At 34.1% G+C, this 9,925-nt stretch overlaps 1 protein-coding gene across 1 annotated transcript in view; it reads right to left on the reverse strand.

Moving 5' to 3' along the window:
- RTKN2 (rhotekin 2) overlaps positions 1-9,382 on the reverse strand; it is a 31,164-nt gene extending 21,782 nt beyond the window's left edge. The window contains exon 1 of the mRNA XM_008053864.2: positions 9,290-9,382. The gene's annotated coding sequence lies outside the window, so the exon portion shown is untranslated. The remainder of the gene's footprint in view (positions 1-9,289) is intronic.
- Between the last annotated feature and the right edge of the window lie 543 nt (positions 9,383-9,925).

Genomic DNA, 9,925 nt, shown 5'->3' on the forward strand with positions numbered 1-9,925 from the left:
AGAATACCTTCGGGAAAAGCATGTTAAGAAAATGGTTTTGTTGTTTCAAAGAGGGCCACTTTGATCTGAGTGATTCTCCACATTCAGGAAGATGATTAGACTTTGATGAAGACCATTTAAATGCCTTAATCCATGATGATCCATGTCAGTCAACCCAAGAATTGCAAATGTAATAAACTGTGACCAGTCAACTATGGTGTGACATTTGCATTCTATGGGCAAGTGAAAAACGCTACTAACTTATGCATCAACACAAGAGCTTCAAGGTACTGCCCTCTTACCACAAAATACAATCCCCCCAAAAACTGGAATTACTTTTTGGAAGGGTGGGTCCCTTGTAATATAGTCTTTTCCCACTAGGTAAGTGATGTACAAACATATCAGCATCTGTGTACCAGTTAGCTTTGTTGTAAGAGCTGTGTTTGGCCTCAGAGAATTTTTGTTGGAGATTCTTTCAACATGTTTCATGATGGGTGATTTACAAGCACACTTGCCCACAATGCCCTGAGTGTTCAGCAATTTTTGGCCAAAAATGGCATGATCCTCATGCCTCACCTTCCCTATTCACTGGATCCCACTCCAGCGACTTTGTTGTTTCTCCAGATGAAAAAAGTCCTCAAAAGAAAATGTTCTGCAGATGTGAAAGAATTGAATCAAAAAACAGCAGAAACACTGAAATGCATCAAAATTGACAAGTTCAAAAACTTTAGAGCAGTGGAAAAAGTGCCTTGATAGGTGCTGCATCAAACTGAGTACTTGAAGATGACTGAAGTTTAAACATGTAAAAATAAATATGCAATTTTTTATAAATAAATTCTGGGTTTTGGGGGGTCCTCCCTTGTATGTAGTAATTTCAAAGAGAAAACAAAATAGTAACCTTATAGTAGAGAAGCTTGGGAGACACCACTTTATTTATTTATTTATTTATTTTGAGTTGGAGTCTCACTCTGTCACCCAGGTTGGAGTGCAGTGGCATGCTCCCAGCCACCGCAGCCTTGACCTGCTCGGCGCCCGCGATCCTTCCACCTCAGCCTTCCAAGTAGCCAGAACTACAGGCACGTGCTACCACGTCCAGCTAAATTTTTTTTATTTATTGTAGAGACGAGGTCTCACCATGTTGCCCAGGCTGGTCTTGAACCCGCGAGCTCAGGCAATCCTCTTGCCTCAGTCTCCCAAAGTGCCGGAATTATAGGCTTGCACCTATAATTGGGAGACACCACTTTAAATAAGTTATCAAAGTGAATGTCATTAGTAATGAGATGAAATCAACAATTCACCACCTGATAGGTTGCAATAAGAATGCAGCATCACTTTTGTAATATTTCTGCCAGAGAGTCATATCCTGACTCTTATCCCAAGAAAATATCAGACTAACCCAAATTTAAGGGAACTAAAACAAAATCACTGACTATAATCTTTAAAAATGTCAAGGTCAAAAAAGTGAAAGAAAGACTAAAGAATGAGTCCAGATTGAAGAAAAATTTTTTTAAAAGCATTATCATTAAATGCAAAGGGTGATTCTGCACTGGATCTTTGCTTTAAAGAATATTATTGGGACAACAGGCAACACTTGGAGTCTGAGAATTAGATGGTAGTAATGTATTAATATTCATTCCCTGAACTGGAGAGTTATGGTGATGCAGGTGAATAATCTGATAGTAGGAATATGTATTAGCAAATTTGGGAGGTAACAGATATCATGTAAGCAACTTGATCTCATATTATTTGGGTGGAGTGGGGTGGTGGGGGAGATTTTGACACTCAACTGAGGTGCAGTGTTGAGTGCCTGTAGTCCCAGCTACTTGGGAAGCTGAGGTGGGAGGGCTTCTTGAGCCCACGAATTCCAGGCTAGGCTGGGTAACATTGATATCTGGCTCTAAAAAAAACAAACAAACAAAAATTTTGCAACTTTTCTATAAGTATGTTTAAAAATGTTTTTTCAAAAATACATTAAGACATTTCTTTAATGTAGCACACAGGTACACATCTAGCCTTCATATCTGTAGGGAGGAGAGCATTGCATAATTTATTCTATGCATCAGAGTATAAATAAAAACCTAACATATAGCCCATAGTTCACACTGAAACCACACAAAAATGATTTTTAAAGTTTTCACTGTACTCTACTGGTAGTGCCTACAAAATGGCTAGCCATTGCCTGTAACTATTATTTACCTAAAAGTTATAGTTACTCTTAAAAAAAAGTTTTTTGGTAAAAGTGCAATTATTTAATACAGAGGATGCTAAAAAATGTATGCATTTTAAGAAAGGAAAAACTGTATTAAAATTGTAATACTCAATATACACAATAGCAAAAGGTGAATACAAGTTACATTTGACTTCTGCAGTTACAAGAGGTGCTCAAAGTGGTTACCATCAGCATCCGGACACTTCTGATTATGGTGAACTAAAAGGAAGGATTGCCAGAGCCCAGCAGGTCGAGGCTGCAGTGGCCGGGAGCGGCCACCGCACTCCAGTCTGGGTGACGGAGTGAGACTCCAACTCAAAAAAAAAAAAGTTATACGTAGATAACATCTTAAAATGTGTATACATTTTTTGGCAACCCCACATATAGATGCAAGGAAGTCAATGTTTGGTACATCAGTTAAAGGAACAGGAACAGCCTAAATGAAAAGTATTAAGCAAAACAAAAGAGTATTAAATAACTTACCTATCCAACATTCTACTACAGAATAGCAGCAACAATTGTTCTGAGACTATTAAAATCTTTTTTATTAATGCCTTTTAAAAGCTGCTATCTTTTAGAAATAAAGAGTGTGACCTGGGAGAAATAAATGCAAATACAATACATGCAATGACTCCAAAATGCAAACATAAATAAGAGCTGCCTTTCCTAAACTAACCAGAAAATGAAATAAAAATTATATAAAAGCATATATCTGAATAATATATCTGAAATCAACTTTGTGACTTATAAAGTTTGAAATCAAATTTCTTTATACAGGCAGTCTCAGATTTATGAATGATTTATATTCTAAATATCTGTTAGTTGTTTTTAAGTTAGAATGCACTACCTAAAGAAACAGAATAAGTGATGATTAGATTCTCAGATTAGTCCATAAAGTTTGTGCAATCAATAATGTATCTGGAACTGAAATATCACATGTATCAATATGTTTCTCTGATAAAATAAATTCAGATTTTATGGCATGCCAGGAAAAATAATTCGTTCCTGACTCGAAAAGGAATATTGGATGTAAAATTCCTTGCTCCATAGCCTGCTTGCCACATATCCAGCAATCAGCTGTTACTTCTAACTTTGGTTTCTTTACAGCTCGAGTATCGTGAAATAAAATGTCAAGTCATAGTTTCTCTACTCTCCTGACAAGAAATATAGCACCAAAACTAGACACTTAACCTATCCATTACTTTCCCATTTAAAAAAATATCACTTATCTTAAATATCGTGGTTGTTATGAAACCCAAATAAAATAATGTGTATATGACATTTATCATTGTATCAGGCACACAATAGATGTTTCTCATAATTTCATATCCAAGGAAGTCTCACTCCCTAAACCACACCTTTTCCATTTTTCAGTGCTGCCTCTCAGTCCTTGTGCAACACATTAATCAAAATACTGAATTCTTCTTTTCTAACCAAGTGAGGTATTAGGACAAAGTGAAATGAAGCAGGAATAAAAAAGCAGCTTGACTTTTCATCAAAGATTTTTATCTAATTCATCCATAGTTTCAAATAAGGAACAGAAAGGAGTTTTAAAAATGACAACAATAAAGACAAAACACAAGCAGGAGAAAGAATCCAGATAATATCTCAGTTCCATGTGAGTCATCTTCACAATGTGGTTTCATAATCTTATCAAAAGTATAAAAATTGCCTAATGACAAATAAAAACCTTAAAACATCATTTGGATTGTTTCCTTCAATAACAAGAACAATTAAATTGAGTTATACTTTTTAAAAACCTTGTATCTCTTTTTGATTTTACAGTATTTGGTGGACACTGGTATAACTTCATTTAGAAAAATTCACTAATATGTTAACATAAAGATTTATATTAATGAATAAATTAGAGGGGACTTTTTCTGTATAAAATTTTGTTGCTTTTCATGTTTTCTTCTTTTTCAAACTATAACTCATTTACAAAATTTGAATTTACACACACTTTCAGAAATATAACTATTCCATAAAAAAGAGGCTTATAGTTTGGTGTTTCTTAAAATGTGTTCTATGTGTGGAATCTACATGTTCCAATGTCAACAGTTTCTGGGTTTTACTGTTTTATGTAAAGGTCTTTTTACGCAGGCACTCTGTTTCTCTTGAGAGAGAACTATACCACACAGCTTCCATGCTTACTTGCTTACAAATATTTTGTTAAAGGAGAATCTAGCAATATCACACAGAACACTGAAGGTGACTGAGGAATTACTGCTGAAACTGATGCTCCCTTTATAAATTTTATTTCTTTCCACTACTTTCATCAATTTCATTATCTTAACACATCATAGTATTTTGTTCTTTGAGTACTGTAATAATAATAATGCCTGACAGCAAAGCAGAAAGATCACAGCCTGTTCTGGACTGTTGGAAGTCTGGCTAGTTTCATGATCTAGCATGTTACCTATCTAAGCTGCATTTGGCTCATCTGTAAACTGTAAATGACAATAATATAAGAAACTAGTGAAGGCCACAGAATTATCCAGTGGTAGAACTAGAATATGAATCCAAGGTCTATGCCTCCAGAGTCCCCACTATTAGGCACTTCATAAAAGAAGACATACAAGCCGCCAACAGATACATGAAAAAATGCTCAGTCTCACTAGTCATCAAAGAAATACAAATTAAAACCTGAGACACCACTTAACTCTAGCCAGGATGACCATCATCAATAACTCAAAAAACAACAGATGCTGGAGACAATGCAGGAAAAGGGAACACTTCTACGCTGTTGGTGGGAGTGTAAATTAGTACAACCTCTGTGGAAAACAGTTTGATGATTCCTAAGTAAGATCTAAAAATTGACCTTCCACATGATCCCACAATCCCCTTACTGGAATACCTGGAGGAGCTCAAATCATTCTATGAAAAAGATACTGGCACATGCACGTTTATTGCAGCATTGTTCACAATAGCAAAAACATGGAACTAACCGTGCTGCCCATCAAAAGAGGACTGGATTAAAAAAATGTACATATACACAATGGAATATTACACAGTCAAAAAGGACAAAATTATGAACTTCACAGCAACTTGGATGGACTAGAGTCTATAATACTAAATGATCTATCACAGAAACAAAAAACATGTTCTCACTTATAAGTGGACCTTGAAAAATTATCACAATACTCTAAGAAAAGGATTGTCAGTAGTGGGAAATTGCCAGGGGTGTGGGGAGGGAATTGGCAGTAGTGGGAATCTGCAGGGGGAGGGGGAGACACACCTCATCAACAAGGGTATCTGCATAATGAATATTTGTATATTTAACCCTGAATTGTACCCCACATCTTTAAAATTAAAAATTTTTTTAAATCACTCTATTATAATATTTCCCATGACTATATCTCACAGAGTTAAGAGTAACAACCACTTTAAAAATGTTTAGAACAGTTTCTGACACATTATAGGCATTGAACATATGGCAGTAATTCTAGTAATTCTACAGAACTGACATAAAATGGGATAAAGACAAATTCCATTTATCAGATTTTCTGATAAGACTGATCATGCAAATATTGTTCCAGACTTCAGGTTTGCAGTGATGGCAGGTCAGACTGCTCAGACCAATATTCCCACTGAAAACTGCAAAAATGCTGAATAAAATATAGTGTATCAAACAACAAAGAGGTAACAAGACTAAGAAATTACCATGACAAACTTGAAGATAAAGGAGAACCAGCAAAGTAATTGAGCACAGAAGCTGTATTTGTCCTAAGACCATTTAGCAATAGCAGCAAATCCAAACTTACGACTTAATGAGACTGCAAGATGGAGGAAATAAGAGAAATCAAAGTCCAGGGGCTACATAATGTAAGCAGTTTAGTTAGAGACTCTTCTCATACTAAGCTGATATCCCAAAGAGATCAGCAACAGTGCTGTGGTGAACTAGAGGTAAACCAACCCTGGTGCCCAGATTCCCATTGCCTGGGGCTGGAGATAGGGCTAGAGTTGGGAAGGATCCAGAGAAACTTAAGCATAGTCCTTGGATAAGTATTTTTTTGCTTCTGGCAGGCATCAGAAGGGACTATCATCAGTAAAATTTCAGTTAAGTGGACAAGCACATGAGAATAATCAGATATGCAAGGAATTGGACATCATGAGTGAAAACTAGTTTTTAAAAAAGACCTAGAAAGACTTAAGATGTCTGAATATTAGACAGAAATTATAAAACAACTATACTTACTCGTTTATTAGAAAGCAAAAGATAACATTAACAATGTAGGTAGGTTATAGAAAGTGACATAAAAGATTTGAAAAATCAACACTACCTCTCAGTCCTTGTGCAACACATTAATCAAAACACTTAGTTCTTTTCTAAACAAGTGAGGTATTAGGACAAAGTGAAATGAAACAGGAAATAAAAAAGCAGTTTGACTTTTCAATAAAGATTTTTATCTGAAAACATGGTAACTGAAATGAAGAGCCTAACATATGGGTTTAACAGCAGATCAGACAGAGCTACAGAGAGAATAAGGGAAATGGAAAATAGGTCACAAAAACACCCACAGAAGCACCAATGACAGACAAAAATATTTAAAAATACATCATAAAGGGTAAGAAACATGGAAGATCCAGTAAGAAAGACTAATGTAGGTTTAATAGGCATGCAGGAAGAAGAAAAACAAGGAAATAGAGCAGAGGCTGCCCTGAATAGGTGGGAGAGATTTTGTTCAAACTGATAAAACACATCGATCGGCAATGTAAATAAACTTAAGGCATCCCAAACAACATAAATAAATTCTACACCTAATTATATCATAGTGAAATTTTAGAAAACCAAAGGCAAAGGGAAAATAAAAAGAATGATTACCCTCAGAGGTGACACACAATTTTCAACAACCAATAACAGAAGCCAAGAAATAGTAACATTATAGCTTTAATATTCAAAAGAAAAAACATTAAAACTGCCAAACCTTTATATCCTATAAAAAGTATCTTCAATAACGAAGCAAAATACAGTCACCTTCAGATAAACAAAAAGAACCAAGTCTGAAACCAGCAGAACATACTAAAGGAAATTCTAAGAGTTATACTTCAAGCAGAAGGAAAATTATCCCAGATGCAAGGAAGATATGAGTAGTACATAGAAACATGTATATAAATCTAAGTATTAAATACATAAAGCATCATGTAAAATTATAAGAAAGAGAATCACAATTTATGACAATAGTGCAAAGGCTAGGGAAAAGAGTTTTACCTGTTCTAAAGTTCTTGCATTGTCTGAGAAAAATGTAAAATTATCTTTTAATTTTAGACTTTAATAAGTATGATTAATAAAATTTTTAGGGGAAATTTCTAAAAGATCAAAAAATGTACAACTTTAGTTTAAAAAACTGAAATGATAAAAGCAATCAATCTTTAAAAAGGCAAGGGAAAAAACCCTACATAACCATGGAATAGGTAGGACAAATAAAAAACAGGTTATTGTAATAGATTTAAGGCCAAATATAAAGTTATTTAATATTATATACAAAAGGACTAAAAGCTTCAGTGAAAAGAAAAAAAAATTACCAATCACAGCAAATCTGAATTTATGTTTTAATAGAGATTACAAGATTGTCAAAATAGATAAAAATTAAAATCCAATAAACTGCTGTTTGAAGAGGGATGTCTAGAACATAAAAATAAGTACAGTTTGAGGTAACAGAAAAAAAACACACAATTTAAAGATTACATACATAACAAAGGCTCAAATTATATAAAGCAAATATAGACATAACTATGGGAACTAGAAAAATCCACAATCATGGCATGAGATTTTTATCCCACCTCTTGCAGTACTGAAGATGTAGACTATAATCATAATTTCTAACAAATAATGAGCATATACAGACCACACTAATGAATAATAAAACTGACCATCCTATTGCAAGAATGAGAATAAAAAAACACAGAAGGACAAAAAGCCAATATCAGAAGTGGAAAAAGAGAAACAATGCTACTGAGGTGTAGAAATTTGATAGATATAAAAGAATTCAATGTCTATAAACTTCAAATTTTAGATCAAATGAATATCTATGAAAATACAGCTTGCTAAACAATAAAATGTTTATTTTATTGTTTGTCATACTGAACAACAAACAAAAAGCAAATCACTAAGACAACATAGTATTATTCCACCACAAGACAAAACTAAATTACATTATTTAAGGAAGCACACACAGGTAGTAAAACTTTTTCATGAAAAGAAAGCAAATACCATAGAAGTTGAGGCATATGTACACCTACGGTAACTGAGGGAAAGTGCTGGTAGCAATGTTCTATTTCTTGACGTGGAGGTGGTTATGCAGCTATTAATCTCATAATTATTTGTTAAACTATGTACTTACATTTCATAAACTTTTATTTTTAAAGTAATTTTTATTGTGAAACAAAAAATAATGGTATAGAATTATCAATCTTATCAGTACAGAGCCATCAATCTTTATAACTTTAAGTATAATATGCATATAGTATTATTTACCATGTTTTGCTTCAAAAAATAAGCATAAATAAATGATCCAAGTCAACTTCCAAACTGCCTCACCAACACTGCTCTACATTGTTCATCACAAGTAAAATTATCTGGGAGAGTGCTCATGCTACGTTTTACAACTCTTTCTGATCACCTAACATCCTTTTTCACTTTATTAGATATTTCTCTTGCATAAACTGCAACTACCACTATCATCCAGAGAGAAAAAGGTTAAGATTAATGTAGCCCTACCTTCTCTTTCTTATATTCTCTGCTTCCTACTAATAGTGGAATTGGCTTCCTTTATTTCAAATTTGAAAATAAGACAGTTCTTTAATTTTCAGTTAGAAGAGTGGAGAAGTTATTAATTCCAAGTTAAAGACAATGATTCAGAATACCCCAAACCTTTCTGTTTTCACTAAGTTAACTTCACAAACAAACCTTAGCAGAGAAAAAGGAAAAGAAACTTTTCTCCTTTGGGAAAAGGACATACACATATTTGAAAGAACCCTCACGCCTACATCACTTAAGCCAATGTCCACTTCAGGGGAACATATTACAACGAGAAGTTATCACTGCCACCACCGATGTATAGGCATAATATATGTAATAAGTAAAATATATAATGTACTCACCATTTCCATTAATAGACAGATTATGAGTCTTGAAGCTATCCTCAGCACTTTCCAAGGTTAAGGTAGTATGAGCTAGTAAATTATACTTTACACCACTAATAGTAAGAAAGAAGACATGTTTTAAACATTTTGTATGCTTCCCTACATAAAACATTTAGATGTTCAACAACAAAATAACAATCCGATTTAAAAATAGGCAAGGGACTTGAATAGACATTTCTCCAAAGGAGATACATAAATGGACAATAAAAACATGAATAGATGCTCAATGTCATTGGTCATCAGGGAAATGCAAATCAAAACCACAATTAGATACCACACCAATTAGGATGGCTACTAGTGAAATAAACAAAAAGCAGAAAATAACAAGTGTTGGCTAGGGTGTGGAGAAATTAGAACCTTTGTGCACCTGCTAGTGGGAATATAAAATGGTGCAGCCGCTGTAGAATACAATATGGTTGATCCTCAAAAAATTAAAATAAAATTACCATACGATCCAGCAATTTTACTTCTTGGTATACACACAAAAAACCAAAAGCAGGGACTCAGATAGATATTTGTACACCCATGTTCATAGCAGCATTATTCACAACAGTCAAAAGGTAAAAGAAATCCAAGGGTCCATCCAGGCATGAA

Source organism: Carlito syrichta, unplaced genomic scaffold, assembly GCF_000164805.1.
Source record: "Carlito syrichta isolate Samal-C Ts95f unplaced genomic scaffold, Tarsius_syrichta-2.0.1 Scaffold288766, whole genome shotgun sequence".
NCBI classification, from domain to species: Eukaryota; Metazoa; Chordata; class Mammalia; order Primates; family Tarsiidae; genus Carlito; species Carlito syrichta.